This window comes from Haliotis cracherodii, unplaced genomic scaffold (assembly GCF_022045235.1).
Source record: "Haliotis cracherodii isolate W230 unplaced genomic scaffold, xgHalCrac1.p SCAF_1, whole genome shotgun sequence".
Lineage (NCBI taxonomy): Eukaryota > Metazoa > Mollusca > Gastropoda > Lepetellida > Haliotidae > Haliotis > Haliotis cracherodii.
The window spans coordinates 53396946-53419243 of NW_027266264.1; the positions used below are offsets into that span (position 1 = coordinate 53396946).

General features: G+C 35.0%; 1 long non-coding RNA gene and 1 pseudogene across 1 annotated transcript; one reads left to right on the forward strand and one right to left on the reverse strand.

Annotated features, from left to right (window-relative positions):
* Positions 1 to 194: 194 nt before the first annotated feature.
* On the reverse strand, positions 195 to 10288 carry LOC139456245 (uncharacterized; annotated as a pseudogene).
* A 3455-nt stretch (positions 10289 to 13743) lies between these two features.
* On the forward strand, positions 13744 to 20801 carry LOC139465601 (uncharacterized). Its single transcript, XR_011653171.1, has 4 exons — positions 13744 to 13852; positions 19731 to 19787; positions 20179 to 20426; positions 20632 to 20801. It is a non-coding gene; the product is annotated as an uncharacterized lncRNA (long non-coding RNA).
* Positions 20802 to 22298: the final 1497 nt, after the last annotated feature.

The window sequence follows — 22298 nt, forward strand, 5'->3', positions numbered from 1 at the left end:
GTCCTGCTTGGTTCGGTTATGTCCTGCTTGTGGCGGTTTAGTCCCGCTTGTAGCGGCTATATGTCCTGATTATAGTGACGACGGTCCTCTGTTGTGGCTATGTCTAATGTAGTGGCTAGGTCCTGCTTGTAGCGTTATAGGTCCCGCTTGTAGTGAACATGGTCCTCTTGAAGCGGATGTCCTGCTTGTAATGGCTATGGCCTCATAGTAGGGACTGCTATGTCATGCTTATTTTTGGCTGTGTCGAACCTGTAGCCGATAGGTTCTGCTTGCAGTAGCTGTTGCCTCATTGTAGCGACTGCTATGTCATGCTTAAATTTGGCTGTGTCGAACCTGTAGCCGATATGTCCTGCTTGTAGTAGCTGTTGCCTCATTGTAGCGACTGCTATGTCATGCTTACATTTGGCTGTGCCGAACCTGTAGTGGATATGTCCTGCTTGTATTAGCTGTTGCCTCATTGTAGCGACTGCTATGTCATGCTTAAATTTGGCTGTGTCGAACCTGTAGTGGATATGTCCTGCTTGTAGTAGCTATTCACCTTTTTCACACTTTCGCCATCTTGGATCGAAAACGAGGCTTGGAGAGCATAGCTCCATGCAGTGAGAGTCGCATCAGCTCATAGGGAACAGACAGCATGTTGTGCATTTCACTGATGGACATTTTAAACAAACAAAAAATGGTATCCTCTGTATCTAATACAGAAGATAATTCACATTAAATCATGAGGTCCAACTAAAATATGCCTGTAATACACTGGAATTAGCATTTTGCTGACAGGATCCCGGAAGTGAATCGAAAGGTGCATTTCGAGATACGTATTTCAGAATTAGATTGTTTTATCATAACCTCGTCAGCATATAGGTACAATGTGACAGTACATTCAATGACAGAAGTTTTGTATCATAAATAAACCGCATAACATGAAACATGTCAGTGTACTTTTGCAAAATTGCTCAGTCAATGCGTGGCTTGGCGAACTCTAGATCAAGATTGAGATCATGTTTATTTCACGTTTCATAGTGGTGTTTGCTGCACAACGCACTATCTTTTTGCTATGAGTCCAGTTGACAAAAGACACTTTTTCTGCTAAGATTCTCATTTTAACATATTACAATGTTAATTATGAAAATAATTTGTGTGTCAAAATAAATTTTCAGAAGGGGCGATAACTCTATTCAGTGTGTACAATGACAGATGATACTTTCAAACATCCCTTACTTAACTGATTATTGCCGATTGAGATTGCACCGTGCACGAAAAAGTAATAATGTGTGAACTGTTTAAAATAAGTTAAAGGAAACTAAAAATTGATAAATATAAATAATGTATGAAATTGAAGAAATATAAGAATTGATACAACTACCAACTTCTTGAACACCCTCACCTAATCCTGTATGATGATAGGGATAATTGTATATCAAAAGGAAGCTACTAATACATTTATCCTGAATAGTTTTCAAATGTCTTGATCAGATATGAGTACAGATAAAATAACAAAAGATAAAAAGGAATCAAACTTAAGTCGGTAATCAAGCCAAGATAAAATATATGTATCGGTACAAATTATGTTGATGGAACAATCTGGATTTCTCATATTTAACAAAGAAAAACAAACCAAAATTTTCATATCTTTATTTCTCACAATATAAGTTTTCAAAACTTAACATGGACTGGGTGTCTTTGTCAGTCAAAAGCACCTTATTAAATTCCACGAGAAAACAAATGGTACAATGTGCTTTTTCAGTGTCCGATAAATATTGGCCATGTTGATATGTGAGTGAATAAGTCTTTTCACTTCCTCGTCCTATTTAAGAGAAATGTGACAGGAAGCACATCTGTTGATTAAATGATTATGGCTTTTCACTTCAGTAACCATTGTGTTACTGTCAGCAGAAAGCTCCACCAGACATCCATCATCGGATACTAGTACTTCATTGTGTTGACCCGCTGGCCTGAAATGAATAATTCAATAATATTATAATAATATTCCTACTTCAATAACATTTTTTATAAACAATGCATATTCACCTTCTCTCAAAATAGTGCTTATTTAGAAAACAACATTCATCTCAAATAGAGAAATTTAAGGAAAATTAATCACAGTGTGTAACATTACATGCAACTTAAGAACAATCTTGAAAGAATCAATTCATCTGATATGTCGAAAACACAAACAGTATGTTCTTTGTAAACAGTAAACTCAACAGATGCATCAATTTAATGACAGTGTACTACAGCTCTTTATATCAATGTCACACAGAAATTCACTATTGTTTTAATGAAACACGTTTTGATATTTGTATTACCGGTATGTATTTAATCATGAAATACTTTGTTTAGTCTGACCATGTTGAAAACATACTTTCGCTGAAGTGAAAATCAGGTGAAATATCACGTTTTGTCACACCTATAGTCAGTCTGCCTCATTGACACTATGGTTTTCTGAGTAAGGTCATGAAGATCACAAAGAAAATATAAGACTTGAATTTATTTTGTCAAATGCAATGTTTATCCCTTCATGTGGTTTACTAAAGTTGATATCTTGACTTGAAAATATTAACTTTGTCAGATCACAAGAAGAAATATTATTAAACATATTTTATTGTCCAAAAAGACAAAGGGCAGCACTTATTACCGCCTTCTCCCTATATACAGTTATACATAATATTGCATAATGAAAATTAACAATTTACAGTTGAAGCTTCACATTGTGGAAACATAGTGCGCAATATAAATTTATATACAGTGCTCATATGAAGGATATGTACAATGTGCTGGAAAGTGAAGACAGTGTGCATCTCATACATATGCTAATATTATACATTTCAGTATTGTATATAGATTTAACAATATTAATGAATAACAGTTTGGAAACAATAATATGCTAGCTACTGAATCTGTTAGTCATTTCTATAAATTTGTGTACAGACAAAAATATTTTTGTATTCAGGAAAACATCTAAGTTTGGATCACCAAAAAGAATACTATGTAGAGTTTTTTGTCCTCCAAGATTATCGATAGCTGTCAGTAATGTACATTCGAAGAAGAAATGGAATGAATTTTCACAAGGAGCATGCTATACAAGGAGCATAAGATAAATTCATGCTTTCATCGTTATTTGACAAGGAAAACAAATTTCTTCTATGTATTTATATTTTTTTATTTTTCTCGTTTTGATTGAATTACAAAAAAAATATCAAAATGATCACACCACTTGACTTGATTGAAATAAACTAAAGTTCTAAAGATTTGTTAACAATTGTAAAATGTTACACCATAACAATATAATTATTGCAAAATGACACAGTAAGCACAACTTTATTCTTATATATAAATTGATATGATTAATAATCAATAATACATGGCAATTGCTTGCACAAAAGAAATCTTTTTGTTTTAAAAGTTTCAAAACATGTTTGTGGACGTAAAACCAGATTGGTTTCACAATTAAACAAAGGGAATAAATGAGTTATGATTGCAATACGCATGGGAATTAAAAATAATTCTTTTGATGCTTAAAGTTTTTAGTAATGTCAATATCAATTTATGCATTTGAAATATATTTGAATACAAACTGTTAAAGAGTTATCTGTTTCTGTAAATTATATAAAGATCACATGTAGATTGAACATTTACTGGACATTAATTAGTTGGGTTTTTGTTCATTTCATGACATGATTAAATTGGTACAGTAAAGTAAATATCATTTTGGTAGAAATATTAATTGTTACCAAAATTGCATATCAAACTGTACTCTACTTTAAATATTTACACACGCTTTATGGAATAATTCAGTTGAAATATTACACCTCATGCTATCTAATCTGTCACCATTGACAATCAAAATATCAACTGTTCACAATCACAACAGCACAAGTAGATCGAGAGGTCTAATATTTTATTGGAATGCATTTGAGTCCATTACAATTTACATCAAATACGCAACAGATGCAAACTTCTGATTTGTTACGATTGTAAATTCTCAGTAGGTTACAATTTGATACAGTGTTCCCGTTTACCGGTAATTACCAGTTATTTTACCGGTAAAATTAGGCTTGGACCGGTAATTCATCTGACTGCCAGTCCCTGTGGACTGGCAAATATAGAACTTATCTTTGTTGTTGAACAAAAAATCGGTGATATTCATATATTCAGATATAAGTTCATTTTTCGAACAATGCCTGCTTGTCTGTTACCATCAGGGTTTCCCCTTGTCATTTATAGGTTAAATATCCAGTTGTATCAACTTTGTTTGAAAATATTAAAAAATAAAGAGAATAATTGTGACTGTGTGAATGATGTATAGAGCTAAATAAGTTACTTCAAAGATGACATCTTTGCACTGAACATGAAGTTGAAAGAATTAAAACCAAATAATTTTCATATGTTTTTTAATTGTTGAAAGTTGGGACTGGCAAAAATTAGAGGGGACTGGTAATTTTTAGAGTCGCCAGTCCACAAGGACTGGCAGTTTCAAAAGCCAGTGGGAACACTGTGATACATTATATCAACATATCAATTTAGTTAGTTTCTGACATATATCTAGATATGGTCAAAAGGTCAATATTTCGACTTCAAATACAACCCGCAAAGTTATTTAAACTCACAATAAATAGTTTGGCTTAATGGTGTGATAACAATGAATAATATTATTCTTTACAAGATTTCAGTAGCATTTGTATTAAGTCTCCTGAGCTACCATAAACTGCACTGGGAGTTACCAGGTGGTCATGGATATTTTAAATTGAAATCACAACAAAACGGCCAGACTCAAATTTATATCGATAAGGAGACCAGATAACATTGTAGCGACTGCTATATAATGTTTAAATCTGGCTGTGTCGAACTTGTAGTGGATATGTCCTACTTGTAGTAGCTATAGCCTAATTGTAGCGACTGCTATATCATGTTTAAATTTGGCTGTGTCGAACCTGTAGTGGATATGTCCTGCTTGTAGTAGCTATAGCCTCATTGTAGCGACTGCTATGTCATGCTTACATTTGGCTGTGTCGAACATGCTTACATTTGGCTGTGTCGAACCTGCTTTATCATGTTTAATGTTCTGTAGCGGCGAGGCCTTAAGGCAGGGCGGGACAACTTAGGAATGGCCAGGAGTCCGAACTTGACCACACAGAAGGAAGCGAGCTACAAAAACATGTTTTATATCATTGGAAAGATCTCGAGGAGACGAATCCAACTAATGTGTGTCCCAGTGTGTACACATGTTTACAAGCTCAAAAATTGGCTCAGAAAATGCATTACTGCAGAAATTTCTGGCAGAATTTTTTTTTTCTGCAGAAATTTCTGGCAGTATTTTTTTTTTCTACAGAAATTTCTGGCAGAATTTTTTTTTTTCTACAGAAATTTCTGGCAGATTTTTTTTCTGCAGTAATATTTAGCAGGATTGTTTAAATTCAGGAGAAATAAGGTTCAATCATCGGATAGTTTAATCTGGAGTTGCTTTAAATGACCTTTTTCCCCAAAAAAACATTTTTAGTTCACATGATTACAAGCACAAAAAATAAAACTAATTTCATGAGATCTTTCAAAAAAATATTTATTCACATGCTATATTACAAGACATGTCCTTGGGCGACTTTGCACTATATCTCATGGGTGAGGCGATTTTTCCAGCAATGGGTCCTATCACAGAAGAAAATAGCTGTATAGATGAGTGGATCCATATTGTCTAATATAGCATCAGAAGCCTATATGCAGCTTAGAGTTTACAATAGAGTCTAGGGCATAAGACGTATTATGAATGTAAATAGTCTACTTTACTTACGTTTTCTTCTCAACATACTTGAAATGAATTCTTTTTTTCGGCTGGTCATTGAAACCTATGTGCACATATTCTGAAAAGATATGAAGAAACATTAAAATGCTTTATCATTTCAGTAATAAACACATTCCACATGCCTTAGCCACATGAACAATGTAAGAGAGGTGAGGTGAGTTGAAATTGGGTTTAACGTGGCGTCCAAGATTATTGCACATATATAGCGGCGTGCATGCACGTACCTGTGTGTGTGTGTGTGTGGCTGCTTGTACTAGTCCGGACTGATTCTAGCCCACTAAAATACCATTCCGCAGTTTAACATGAATACCCTACTCAGTACACAGTACATGACTCCAAGCTGACCAGTCCCTGTTTTAGCCCCCTAATGCAGAGAGCGAGACAGGGTAACAACAAGTACCATCTTTTAACGTCTTTTGGTATGACGAGGCCAGGGATCGACAATGTAAGACTTAATAAATTTGAATCATAGCATATTTAAAGTTCAAGGTCACTTAGCATACGTACAATTGAAGGGGTATAGGCTATTTAAATATTCTTAGAGTTACCTCCATCAATGCGCTCCACATGACCTGGGTACCTATCTGCTCTGTGCACCAGCCATGGGGCCTCTACCTCGTCACCTTTCTTTAACTAAATCAGATATATAATTATATATTAATTCTTGTAACCTGTTCATTAATTCTTGTTACATGTTTACCAATTCTTGAAGGCTTAAAAAAGTCACAGTGAAAAGTTTTAGACAATACAAATATGTAAATAGTGATGAGCTCCGAAGATAAATGTAAAAATTCAGATAAAAAGCTATGAGAAATTATTGATGGTATGAAAATCATTAATCATATTGTAATCTGTGTGAAAACTTTTATAACTGATTATATTTCTGCTCTATCTTTGTATTCTGCTTACCTCTAACCTAATCTTGTTTGTTGATAGCCACTCGTTTAAGTTGTTGCCAGTCCAATGTAGGTTCACTTTCTCCTTTTGGACCGATAATATTTTGGCTTTATACCTGTATTTGTTTTATAAAGATAAAAAATAAATCATGATTGAGGCAGAAAATGAAGGATAACATGAATTTCCATTTTCACTGTTCTGTAAATAACTTTTGCCCCACTGACATTTTCCCAGAATCTATTATTAGCAGATGGAAAACACAACACTACTGGAATACAAAGTGTATAGAAGTTCTTTTAAAAACAATAAGTCAAACCAACCAACTCAAACCACTATGCACTTCCTGTCAGAAAACATTTAACTTCTATCACATGTCTCCCTAATTTTGATAATACAATAACAAGTTCTTGTCAGTAACTGTAACCATGAACTGGACTTCAAAAAGAACATTAAATTATAAGAATCATACTACTCAGATGCTACTAACATGTGTTAATCTGCATGTCATCACATAAACTGTCAGCTTAAAACCCAGAGGTTTCAAAAGAGATGAAAACTGGAGTTACTTGGCATAGGTTGTAGCTGGGTAACAGATGGGAATGATCAGACAGAAAGGACATTATGTTATTCAGCATAAACTGCAGAAATGGTTCCGTAATGAACACAAATGTCGTTTTCACTACTGCCGCAATGGATTTATGTGAGCAATTTCAAGAGTCACAAAAAGTGTGATCCTTCAAGCAAAGTTTCTGTTTCAAAGTGCTAAAAAGTTCAGATGAAATGCCTAGTATGAAAAAGGGGGACAGACAATTGATTTTCAGTCAGGAGAGTTAAAGCAATTAATTGATATGAAATAATAAATATTGATACATAAGGAAGATCATGATCCATCAGTATCTTAGCAAATCGTTGCAATCTGAACATAATCATAAAAAAAATACTTGTGTGAAGCATGATGAAAACAATTCAATATATGAAATTTCCTTCAACAATGCAAACAGTAATTACATACCAAAAGCCATCCTCCTCAATGCCTCCACAATCATGCCAACATTGAATTTGCAGGGGGACATCTATGGACAAAATCAGTGTTATGTGTGTTTATATTAAAGCATGGTACTAAGTGGACAAAGAGGATTCAGTCATTTCTGTATATTCTATTTTGAAGTTTTCAATTTATATTTTAACAATTTAAAGCAAGGGCATATCAGATTGTTTGAACTGGATACTGATAATTCATATCTTATACCAGATGCTTTATGACAAATAAGCCAAATAAGGGAAGAAAGATACACAAATACCATCCACATTGTATTAACACAGTGCCTGTACCATTGCCTGTGTTAATTTCCAGTTTTTCACAATACTGATCTTGCTATAGGAAATGTGGTGATTATCATTTGGATAAGACAGTGAATCATTAGCTCTCATCTGAATGAAACCCATGTGGATAGTAATGTTGCCAAGGATCATAATCAGGGTGAGTCATCTATTTCAGTTATAGGCATGCACAGCAACAGTGTCCATGGCCCATGAAAATCCACATACATGTATACACTAGCATATGAACTTGTCAGTTACTGCCCATTATTTCTACAATCTGCTCACCTTTTTATTGTGCCGCCTTCTTTGCAAGTATGTCTCAACCTGAAAGAGAATCAAACTATTGGTTTACATATATCAGGAACTATCTACCATTTTTAACATATTAGGGTTTAGTCAATTAACTATAAATCAGTTACATATATATTAACTTACCATTTTCTCAGTTTGCACAATCTTAGATGCTTGATCAGTCTGCCTGACATGTATTTGACATTGATATTCCTTTTCTATGACCTGGCACTTAGTTCAGAGAAGATGACAAACGGAAGTTTTATAACAGATGGATTGAGGAACATTGCAGTGAGAGCATTTATTTGTGTGAAACCATTTATTAAAAAGGTTAAGTGTTAAAGGAATGTTTGAAAACAGCATTTAATTCAAAACTAAGCCGTCTATATACATGTATATCCAATCCATATATGGAAAGCTTTCCTAACTTACCTTTTCAGATCCTGTTTTCCTCATGCTTCTAAGCCTTGAACTTGAATGTGGAATCTGATAAAGAAAGTATTAAATACCTTATGCATATGAATGATATCATTGTTACTTAAACACCACTCTTACAAAAAAATAACTATTACCAAAAACAACATTGTATTCATATTCAAGTCTGCAAGACATATTCAAGACATGCAGTCACTGAGCCTTACCATCACAGCAATAACATTACTTTTCAAGCTAATATAGTAATTCATTTAATATACAGGTATGTTGTTCATGAAATGATTAAAGTTTAATTACCTTTCTACTCTTTTGTGATGCTCTTCCTTTGTAATGTATCACCTGAAAATAGTAGTTTTTTGAAAAGATACCCTAGGAGGTACATAAAGTTACATAAATTGCATACTTCTCTTATCATAGGTATTCAAAATAGCTTATTTGATCATGTGAATCATAATAACTTTCAGTTACATGTAGTAATATTTTAGTATAATTAAGAATAACAAACCATGTGTACACACAATGTTTAATATGCACTGTAAAATGAGGTTAAAGTAGTATCAAATCTGACAAAGTACTTACTGGAAGATCCTGGTATTCCATGACGGGTAGATTCTAATAAAAGAAACATATCATATGGGTGTATGGTTCCATAATATGTTACTCACTAGTCAGTGCTGAATATTGGGTCAAAATAGCTTTATAAACTTCTGGCATTTTAAGTCTATGGCAAGATTAAGTATACGTTCATAAAGAAGTTAGTGAGTTTAACACCGCTTTTAACAGTATTACAGATATATCGCGGCGTGTCAGCTTAATGTGTGAGGAAACCCCGAAGTGATGCAGGTCTCAGACGTTTACCACTTCGGTGAAACCCACAAGCACTGGTATGGTGCTGACAAACCTAGAACCGGGGCAAACCAGGAGTCAAACCCACAATCATAGGTTTCTGGTGTGCCCAGGGGATGCAACTCTGTACAGCGAATTGCGGCGCCATAGATGAATAGGCCACCTGTGTCCTCGGTTACAATAGTATGCAAACTTTACAGGTACAGGTGGGCTATCTGGGTTTCTGTTTCTGCTTTACTAACCTCATGACGTTCCTGTGCTGATTCCTCATGGAGTAACCCCTGCAACATAATGTCAACGTCAAACTAATTCAGTTGAAAAATGTACATTATATATAAATGACATTTTTTCTGAGGATAAATGAAATGCCCAGTTCAGACTATCCACTCAAAGAATCAGCAACTGGGCTTCATTGCTTATCCAATTTTAGGAGCCTGTACATGTCATGTAGGTTGCTGTTGTCATCATGTCGCCGCTAATGGCCTCATGACCAAGATGAAATAATTAAGTAATTGTCCCTGATAAGCCCCAAACATAAAGTAAAAGTATTAGCTCATATGAGGTGACATGGTTCATTTTCATTGAGTATGAATTGTTGTAACTCACCTGAAATAGGGTCACTTGTAGGTCCTGGTCATCATCATTGAATGCATTAACCTATAAACAAGACAATGCAACAAATACAGAGGTCCTTATCATATATCTCTTATTTTGTAGGAGAAGATAGGGCTCTTATGCTACTGAACTGGGGAATTTCATGTTAGAATTGGTCCACAGCTACCAATGTTGACAGTGTCATGGCATGGTGGCATGGATTGTTGCTCATAACAACAATCACCGGACCAGGCTGTCTTCAAATGGCTTAAATATTGCCAAGTGTGGCATTAAATAACACGAGGGTCTGAACTTGTCACGATATACATAATGCACAAACCACCCAGAGCGCCATGCTGCCAGCCTGGTACAGGACTAGGCTGCTCCTCACCACTGACACCAGCTGATCACTGCGCCGGAATGTATATTTGGCGTTGCTGTTCAATTTCGAATTTCCGATAGGCCTGTCTCTACTCAAGAAAATAAAGAAATGTCTTGAATTTCCGACAGCATAACCTGGTGTCCGATCTTAAAAAAGTTCGGAACGAGTGTGAAGCCATGATAAGAAATATTATTATTAATGATTGAAGCCACCTTCCCAAATGTGTGTGCTGCATAAGCTGGAGTGGTTCCCCTTTGATTTTCCAAAATATGAATCGACAGACGAAAAGAAAAGTAACTCGGCCACCCCAGGGACTAATGGTATTTTATCATTATTGAAGTATACCGTATACAGTCTGATTGATGAGTAACCAGGTGAAGAACCAACACCCTCCCTAAACCCTCCCCCCTCCCCATAGTAGCACGCTCACGGTTTTCAATATATACAATAACATACTAACTGACAACTGTTAATTGGTAGTGGTCAAGCCTCAGTGAATTTGCTCTTGGAGTGTGTGTGTGTGTGTGTGTGTGTGTGTGTGGGGGGGGGGGGGGGGGGGGTGTAAGTCGGGATAAGGATAAGATAATGATCACATAAATTTATTTGAGGCTTTGAAAGTTGAGGATCGGCGAAACCGTAACATACAGTGTAATCAACAAAACGATCACATGGCATGATAAAGGTGGCGGTGATAAACAATACCCTTCGACCACGCGCGCGAGACAATGTATCACCGTATGAAGTGACAATACCCGAGAAAATTTAATTGCCTTGTTGGCAGGAAGTCTGGCGGCACAGCACGTACAATATGCATCGCTTGGGTATTCCAAATTGTCTCCTCCTCCCCAAGCACCAGCTTTGATGGAGCAATCAGAGAGGATGATATATATGTTGATTTTAGGAAAACATTAATACAAATTTGTTATATTCATAAACATCAGGTCTTAATAGTTATTTTTATCGAAATAATTCGAAAGTTATAAATAACAGAGTAGCTCGCATGTAAATTATCTAAATACTGCATGGATTGGTATTTTGTAAATAACCGTGTTTTCACTTTCACCGATCACCACAGGCAAATTCATATAGCTACACCAACACATCAAGTGTTGCCATACAGCAACAATAAGTTGCCTAATGTACACGTAGACATTATACAAGACATAATAAAACCACAGGAGATGGATCTATCTCCTTTTCAGATTAGTTTGTTTGCGTATCTTTTATCAAAATTGGTAGAAATAAATACACTACACTTAGACTCTTACAAAACGCATTTCGCATGTCAGCAAAGCCACACATTTAAATTGTATATTTCCACGTTCTAGGGTCGGTGTATCCAGAAATAAAACAATAAATATTTTGACGACTTACCTGTATCGTAACTGCAAGACGGTAACCTGACGTAACATTGCTGACTGCGCGTGGTTCGGGATCTTTGCCGTGGCTGAAATAAAGAGTGCTATTTTTCACAGAAAGAGACCACGTTGCTTGTGCCATTGTGCAAAGACTTCAGGAATGCGAAGGTACTATTCTGAATATACACGAATATATACAAGTCACAAGACAAAGAAGGTATTTACATGAAAGATATTTCAAATCTCGATGTTAGAGACCCTGAGAAATGTAGATTTAACTGAATCCAATCCAATCAAGTGTTACTATCATTCATTACAAATGGATAATACGATATTGCATTATAGAGAGGGTAATTATAGCTACCTGAAGGAGCAACCATTCGTCCACTCTTTGAAGTTGCCGCCAAACCGGACGCGTAAATGTAACTCGTAAGAACACTGTGTACACAGCTTCTTTCTCAATTTGGAGAAGCGTAAGTGTGTTGAAAGAACAATATGAATGTAAGTCAGGCATGAAGTTGCACGGAGGAACCGACGTGAGACTTTATAATCCGACAGTTGTTCATATATGTTATTTAATGCGTGATTGGTATTACCGCTTAACATGTAGGTTTGTATTTATAATAGAAACTATTCGTTTACATTTGCGATACAATATAGAATGTTGAAATAGTTTTGTCGGGATAGCAACATATCTGTTGCATAGGATATGTTGATTAATGATAATACTATATGAAAATTCCTCGAGCTGACTTACACTATGGATAGTGTACAAGACAACAGTTATAGAACATCACGTGTTAAGGTTGATGGAAACGGCAAAATATTTATTTACAATATATGTTTTTTCCAGGGGAAGAGCCTGTTACAAAGTCTATGTCTAAAAAAAGAGTAAACTAGCTCCTTGTCGGACAAAACTAAATGTAATTAGGTTAACTACCTATGTACATTATCAGTGGATTACTTGAATTAATATCAAATTGTAACCTGAGATGCTGGTGCCAAACCTTACAACAGATTACGTGACCACCCAGTGAACACTCACGGGGGCGTGATATACACCCTTGTGTTTGATTTGCAAAACCAATCAGCCGTGGACACCCGACCATAAAAATGGTGTTTGAAGATTTAACCCTACCGTGTGCGAAATACGCATCATTCGGAAAGCGCACGTTAAATCTCCAAAGTAAGTAAGTTTAACCCTAATTACGTATCGTTAAATATCGTTAAATCTTCGAGAACGTTCAGTCAGGCGGTCAATTGATAACTATTCGACAAGTAGGTAAATCACATCGATAACCCAAGTTCTGGTCGCAGTGAGAAGCTCTGGATGCCTAAGCAGGGTTCATCAGCTCTGCTTCAACAACGTTATCATGGGTAAGAAGCATTTTATTCTATTTTTGTAAACCAAACACTGTATATATCTTGAAGAACGTTGACCTTCTGTTTGTATCATGGTTTCTTTATGAACATATTCATCGAACATGTTGCTACCCATTACAGATATTACCAACGTCATCAACAGTCAAGACAGACACCTTTCTTCAAGAAATCTGCCCAAAAAGAAAAGCACTGAAATTGGTAAGTAATGTTTATGTGCAATATGGTTAAATATAGTTCATTTATTGCATCAGCAATATTAGATAGAGTTGAGCTACGAACGCGAAAATAAACATGTCAGGCGAATGTAGGGGTGAGGTACTCCATCGGTCTTGCGTTTCGCTGGGTGTTTTTACCATCGCCGATGGTGTTGCCAATTTAAATTTCGTTTCGGAATCTAAGCACGGTGCATGATTTTTTATCAAAATTTCAACATGAGCTAGGAAAGGAAGAGCGGAAGAGCCAGGGCTCTGTGAAAGTACGCGGATTGTGTAGCCTATATATGGCTTCACGTGGCATTATATTGGTGTTACGTACGTAGTATACCAGGTAAGTGTTTCCCTCGTTGCCGACAAGGCCATGACTTAATTAGGGTGTGAGTTGGTGGGTGGCTCGGGCTACTCTGTGGTGCTTAGCCTACACAGTAGGCGTGGGGCTAGGCAAGTTTACGAGACATACTCTCGAGTGATCCTAGTGATAGAACCCTTTCTTTGTTTTTATAGGTCATGTCGATATCGAATTTCTGAAAGCCCAGGAATAATGCAAAATCTTTATTAATATTTGCTGTTTCCAACTGGATACATGTAAAAGTGATCTTCAAAATGGAACCGAATTTAGCATGAAAACAAAATTCGATAAACGTAAGGGTTTGACAAGGAGTATTATGGATAAGACCTGATACTAATTATATACAGACACTACCAGTAGTCAAAGGCATTGCAATTCACCGTGCAAAGTTGTGTCCCTTGGGCACGCCAGAAACCTATGGTTTGAATCCCGGTTCGTCCAATGTTTCTAGGTTGTCAGCACCATATCTGTGCTCGTGGTTTTCCTCCCACATTAAGCTGACACGCCACGATATAACTGGAATACTGTTAAAAGCGGTGTTAAACCCCACTCACTCATTCAAGACTCACAACTTTATCTTTATCGATGATGCAATGTTTTCTGGTGCGTGTGGGGCTATGTTAGTGATGAGTCACAACTGTATATTTTAGGTTACCCAAACATGCATCATACATTTTTATTATAAAACGATATGTCATATTGTCACAGGAGCAGTAATCATAACATACAAATAAGTTGACAGCATTGATTGCTAATTCCTATGTAATAAGAACGTGAAGTGGCCCACACAAGCAGGTGTGTCACGTCTGATTACAGGTGAATGGGATGACTGATATGGTCTTGTATGATAACACAGTATCACATGCTGAAAGTAATTAGTGTTATTGCACATACACAGTATCAATAATGTATTTCTTTGAACTATTGTTTCATTATTACTACCAAGCACACATTTGCTATCTGCATAATAAACCTAACTTATTTCTCATAAATTTACAAACAAGTTAAACATTATTAATTTTCATTGAAATAACTTCTTGATACAATAAGGCAAAACCTTCACATACGTATATGAATAGATTCCATTCTCTATGCAAAAGCCAAAAGTTGAATGTTGTGATTACGAAAGGGGAGTGTCAGATCATATGTACCTGGTAACTCTTTTGGGGACAAAGTGTCTTAAAACATAATTTAGGATTTATTCATGTTTAAGGCATCTATTCTCAAATCTCACAAATTATCATCCTTGGTACATACTTTTTCAACCAAAATTTTGTGAAACAGGAATAATCTTGTGAAAATAATAACATGTTTTTGCTCCCTGAGCTAACAAGGTTATCAAAAACATTGACAAGAATCATTCATCACCAGTCAGAATGTGGATAAGGATTAAGGTACTTTGACAGAATCATTTGTTCATAAAATCGCGAAATCGTCATTACAAAGCACATCGATAACAGAATTGCGTTGCATAAATTGTGGTTGTAATACAGATAGGATCATGCACTACGAGAGATTCAAATCCACACATGTGTTTGTTTTCATGAAGGCTCACATTTTGCTGTTGTGTTTTATCTCTGCCTGTTTATTTGTCTTTACAGGTTTAGTTCAATTTAATATCCATTTTGATACAAATATTATTAAGTAAGTGAACTAGCAAAAGTTTCAAAACATACTTTACACAACTTGTTAACTTTAATATGATATATTGTGTTTACATGTTTTAAGAGTTTGGCAAACTAAAGTAGTATGCATAAGAAAAAGACAATGAATAAACATAGTCTGATGTTTGTCAGGTCATTCATACCATTCAGTGTATTCATATTATTATTTCACAAAGGGTTTGTCAGCTAGGTTAAATGTAGGTTTAGGAAAGCGGACAAAAAATCATGTTCATGACTGTCCATCAGTGTAAAATGCTTTAAAAAGTCTATTAAAGTCTTGTCACTAACATTGATTTCAGATGTAGAATACGACTTATCTTGACGTGCCTATTTTAAAGTTTTTATGATAACAAGAATTTTAAATGGAAGAAATTCAGTAGTCATTGTTAGGGTTATGTATACTAGATAAATATCTAAATAGATATTTGTAACTCTCGAGTTAGATCTGATAATGATTAACATAACATTCTATTAAACAAAATGTTTTTTTTATGGAAGCATGTGTACAATGCATGAAAGACAAAGTTGATATTCACGAAAAAAAATTTCAGTAGTGAAATCGTGAGACAGATCAACAATAATTCTTTTTCACAAGCAGTGCTATAAACGAGATGATTAATTGATGCTTTTTTATGTTTTTGGATAACCATTAACATTTCAAGAAATCTTTAATCTTAAGTTGCCCCTGCACATCCTTAATGTTTGTCGGTACTATTTGCTGATCCCTACAAGACACTTACATTATATTAATGGCAGATTGCCTTCCAAATATGATGTTTTTATTGGTAATTCATGTTTTATATAAAAATACACATTATAACTTATTTCTACTTATGTCATAAAAAAGCAATAACTGCTGATATTGGTTTAGGGAAAATGAATGTAATTTAATAACCAACTGGATACTTTTTACATTATTATTTTAACTGCCCATTCAAGCAACAACAAAAAACCACACACTTGCGATTCTTATGTCAATTGTTTAAACTTCAATATCATTTAAAAATATACACTTGGAAATAAAAAAGTTGGAATAATTACATCAGCTTGGAATTAATATGTGAGATAATACTGTTTTAATGTCTCAAAGGTTTAATTTTTTTATATACAGCAACATGCAAGCGCGACTGTAACACTGATGCAATTATAGGATCTATAGGCTACATGTATCTGAGAGAATTTGATTAATCTTGACAAATGATTTATTCATCATTCTTGTTGTGAATTTCAACCAGTTCCGAACACTACAGCTGGGGCACTGACATTATGGTCCAAAACATACAGTTTATGTTAAGTGCGCAAGACATTGTCACAATACTTAATGATAGAATACCATTTTGAAAATACATGACACTGATCTTATTGCATCACAGTTTTGTGAGATGTTTGTTTATGAATGTTTTTTGTATGGCATTATCAAAATGTTTAAAAATCAAGTTTTCATTAAAACATGACATTTTCAGTATTACATGACATTTTCAGACTAACTAGTGTCTTTAGACTTGAAATTCATATCATTCTCATGTTACTGTCACTTTATCTAACTCTATTTATACCTATATATATGCTACCAATTTTATTCAGTATATCAGGAGATAAAAATACTGTGTTTTCAATGTTTCTCTTGGTAACCTGTAAACTGCACTAAATTGAACTTGGAAACGAAAACAGAGAATGAGGTTTCAAATCTGAAATTAAGCATGGATAAATCTACAGGTAACCGTGCTCCACATTAAAAACATGTTGTGTTTATGCTTGTCGTAAGAGGCGACTAACGGGATTGGGTGGTAAGGCTAATTGACATGGTTGACGCTTGTCAACATATCCCAATTCATAGATTGATGTTCATGATGTCAATCACTTTATTGTCTGCTCCAGACTTCTGTACAGACCACCGTCATATAGCTGAAATATTGTTGGAGTGCAGTGTTAAACAAGAAAGTGAACAAACAAACAAAATCACCGACAGTGGTGCTGTATATGCTTAAACAGTTTGTTTACACATAGGTCAGGCATTGAAAGCATGTAGCACAAAAACTACCATGAAGTGGGCACCCCAAAAGAAAATTAAGCTAGCCACTAGGATGACATATCACTCACTGTGACACAAAAGATATGACGTAACATTTCTAAAATGAAAAGTGCCAATGTCAAGCCCTCTGTTGTCCTCAAAACTTGAAATTCATTCTCTCTGTAGATTTTTATGGTTTTCTGCACAAAATGTATTGCCACACATCCTTTCAATATTGTAGTGAAACTTTGCATGTTGTATCCTATAAATATAAATATTTTAAAATGCTTATAGACAATGACTGTAAAAAACTACTACTTTATAAAATATTAGTTTCCGTTTCAAAACAGCCTTTTTAATAAGAGGGGGATTATTGTGATTTCATAACCTGATTGTCCAATCAGAATCAAGTTATTTCCATCAAGTATTTGTGGGAAATCAACTCATCAAAAATGGAATTGGAATTGACTGCCACTTAACCATCTTAGATTTAGAACAAATATTCTCCAAAACTTCAAGTGTGTTGATGCCATAACACCAATATTGATAAAGCTATTTACGACCATTACTTCTTAAGTCATTTCTGTTTGAAAGGTGATACATGTGCAGTAATTTTAGTGCTCTAATGAAATCCAGTATGTAGAGATTGTAATGGGGATCATCACAGATTCTGTTTTCGTAATGTTTTATATTTTGACCATTACATGCCCTTAATTTGCACTCTCTCAAAATGCAATTCTTTGCACAATACAAGCAATCTTCTCAGAGACCACTGGACAATGAAACTTTACCTGATTGACAACCCCAATTTCTTGAATTGGAAATTTGCCACCCATAACTCGGTTATTGCTCAAAATAATGAAATGTGGTTAGTTGGTAGTGGGACTCAAGACTTGTTCCTTTTCACATTATAATGACATAATAATTCTTCCAATATTAAGGGAGTTTTTCACTTCTTACTCCTCTGTTTATATTCTTTAGTGCAGAGTTTTGTCCCTGGATGTGTTCAGTTCATGGTTCAGCATCATACACATGCTCATGGGTTTGACCAGTGGTAAATGTCTAAGACCTACATCACACTGGGCTTTCCTCCCACATCAAGTTGACACGCCGTGATATACCTGAAATACTGTTCAAAGTGGCGTCTAACCTAACTCACTCACTCATTCCAGGTGAGCGAGTGTTCATGTGCCACAGTGAATAAAAGAAACCATAATTATTATAAGGAAGCATGTTGCACAAAGTTATTTAATTAAATGTTACATCCAGTATCATAGTAAGTCAATTTGTCCATGTGTCTCTGTAACTGATGGCAACCAATGAAACAACACTTCCAGAACAAAAGTTCCCCCAAAGTACTAGTTACATGTGCCATAAGCCAAAATTAGCTGCCTGTTGTTGCTCAGTGTATACTCCTGAATGGAATTTACTAATATTAGCTATATATATGGCATGCATCACAAAAGGTCTTCAGCAACCCATGCTTGCCATAAGAGGCAACTATGCTTGTTGTAAGAGGCGACTAACGGGATCGGGTGGTCAGGCTCCCTGTCTAGGTTGATGTGTGTCATCGTATCCCAATTGCGTAACCTGATGCTCAAGATAACAGTCCCTGGATGGACTGGTCCAAACTCAAATATTTACAGACTGCTGTCATATAGCTGGAATATTGGTATAGAAACAAGCAAACAAACATAACAATAAGTTCACTGCTGCATCCTAGCAACAGTATTTTTGTAAACAAAAAACTAAACCAAAACATATATTACTGTCTACATATCCTATTGGTAGGGAGTTATGTAGATTCTTATTTAGAAACCAGTGGAGCTTAGTATCCACAGTGCACATATATGGGTTATGTTATTGTAGTTTGTCCAGTATTATTAGTAAAGGATGTAATGGGATTTGTTTTGTAATGGGATCGTGCCATGTATGTCAAGACATTTGTTTCTACATTATATTTGTAACACACGTTTAGAAGGATAGAAATTTATCTTTGTCTTAGCTAAATGCTTGGTACGGGCCTGTTGAATAAATTCAATGTTTGTCTGGTAGGCTTGTCTATTTTTGGAGGCATTGTGGATTTCTCAGAATGGAAATTGGCAATTGTTATATTTGTATGACTATCCAATTACATTAAAGTTGCAATTTATGTATTGTTCAAATATTTATTTGACATTTCCAGGACCAGTAAAGCTGCAAGATTTTGTCGGCCAGTCAAAAGTGGACGCTGCAATCCAAGGTATCACTTTTAGTGCTATCATGAAGATAGTTATCAATGAAATTATTGGTATATGATTCCACATACAATATCATGTATTGCGTATTTATTCCTTGAGGCTATACTATACAATTCAAAGTAAATGCTGAAATCACAGCAGTGGTTAATATTTTTATAATTTATGTAAATTGTTTTAAACCACATTAGAATTGTTTTGAAGCAAAAGCATTTCATGTCCAATTGCTCATCCCCAGTATAAAAGAATCTGCACACAATGTTGAAACTTGAAAAATGCATAAGATTGATTTTTCTCTTAATATTCTCAATACTCAAATCAGTATTCTGTACAATTTGTACAATTTGATTTGATTTGTTTTCATAGTGATAATACTGATGTAAATACTATTTTCAGGTGAAACTTTCTTTCTCATGGTGGGGCACACGCATGAAGATTTGGATCAACTGTTTAGTGTATTTGTAAGGGAACATAGACAGAAGCCTGCAACAACCCGCGATGCCCTCCTTTAGGATTGGAGACATCCGGACACCCACCACCAAGCTATCAGACTTCAAGCCCTTCATGCCTGCCCCAAGGGAAGCAACAACCCTCCCAACTAAAGTTCAAGAGGCAATAGAGAAGAACTGCAAAAACAATCAAAGGTAATTTCAATAAATATTGCATTTCTTTTGAAATATGTATTGTGATGTGTAATATTAGGGTTAGTCAGCGTTACTAAGAATATGTGTAATGTGGGCAGAGAAACAACCCAACTTCATGAGGTTACTATTTTTGCTTTTATTGTATAGATGCACTGTGATTTTAATTATGTTCTCATATTCTTTACATTTATTTTATTACTTTCAGATCACTCTGACAAAGCACCGAAGACAAGCGTCAGTATCAGAACAATAATGAAGGAGCAGCAAGTATTGCTGAAATGTACATATTTTTTGTCTAAGCTATGTGGCTAAGATATTGCCGAGGATTGCATTGCAGGAGTTTTGTACTTTGTATGTTTTGTGTTTCTTAGTAAAGCTGTGTATTTAGAATTGTGTATATATATATATATATATATATATTAGATGAGATGTGCACAATGAAATTTATGAAACAATATATGCAGTTATATCGTAAAATCTTGGTTGTGTTCTTTTTTTTTTCCATGTCTGAAGTTAACCTACTTTCAGAGTACAGTATATCACATGTAGGTTGTTTCTTTGAATTTCAACAGGGGATTATATATTTGGTTGGCCCCATGGAATAATTATGAAATTTATTTTTTGAGAATCACATTCACCTTTTATGTTGTACACTTCAAAGTCGTAAAAAGGCCATTGAAGATGGTCACTGAAATTCTCATAATAATTTAGATAATTATACGGTAAGCTCAAGGTTCAAGGATTTGCATCTGTCTAGTATACAAAGGTATGAGGCCAACATAATATTATTGTTCCATTGTTTAATTCGAGTAACGTCAACTTTTCCTGATAAATTTGGTAAATATAATACCAAGATAAATATATTCAATTGCTGAATTCAAGTTAAACTCTCCAAAGATTGATGCTTGATATTACTGCAGAAAAAAATTCTGCCAGAAATTTCCCTAAGAAAAAAAAATTCCGCCAGAAATTTCTGTAGAAAAAGGTCATTTAAAGCATCTCTAGATTAAACTATCCAATGATTGAACCTTATTTCTCCTGAATTTAAACAATCCTGCTAAATAGAAAAAAAATCTGCCAGAAATTTCTGTAGAAAAAAAAAAATTCTGCCAGAAATTTCTGTAGAAAAAAAAAAATACTGCCAGAAATTTCTGCAGAAAAAAAAAATTCTGCCAGAAATTTCTGCAGTAATGCATTTTCTGAGCCAATTTTTGAGCTTGTAAACATGTGTACACACTGGGACACACATTATTTGGATTCGTCTCCTCGAGATCTTTCCAATGATATAAAACATGTTTTTGTAGCTCGCTTCCTTCTGTGTGGTCAAGTTCGGACTCCTGGCCATTCCTAAGTTGTCCCGCCCTGCCATCCTTGCTTGCTTATAGTAGCTACACCCTGCCTTGCCGAGCTTAATTTGTGGCTATGTCGTGAAATAACTGATGAATGCCACAGTGATTTCTGTTCGAAAATATGAGCACATCAGGAGTTTGGTTACAGCAGCTCTAATGACTTACTGTTGATATTAACGAAACATGAAACATACTAAACATTATGAAAAATACTGATTAACGTAATGGCTTCGCAGTTTTCATTGCTTTCATTATCAATAAAAGTGTCGGATATTATATTTCAAAATCGGTTTTCAAATATAAACATGATTTACACCATCTGTTATGCGTACTGGAGGGGAATGAATGTTTTGAAAAAACCCATTTATCACCTAAACACATCTCATATGATTAATGAAATATTAGCAATAAATGTCAATGTCCACACGTCAATCAAAGTCTTCCAGGATGGTCATTAGTGTTATGTATGAGTCCCTCATAGCTGGACATACATCTACTGGATAACTCCTCTGATATTAGTAGA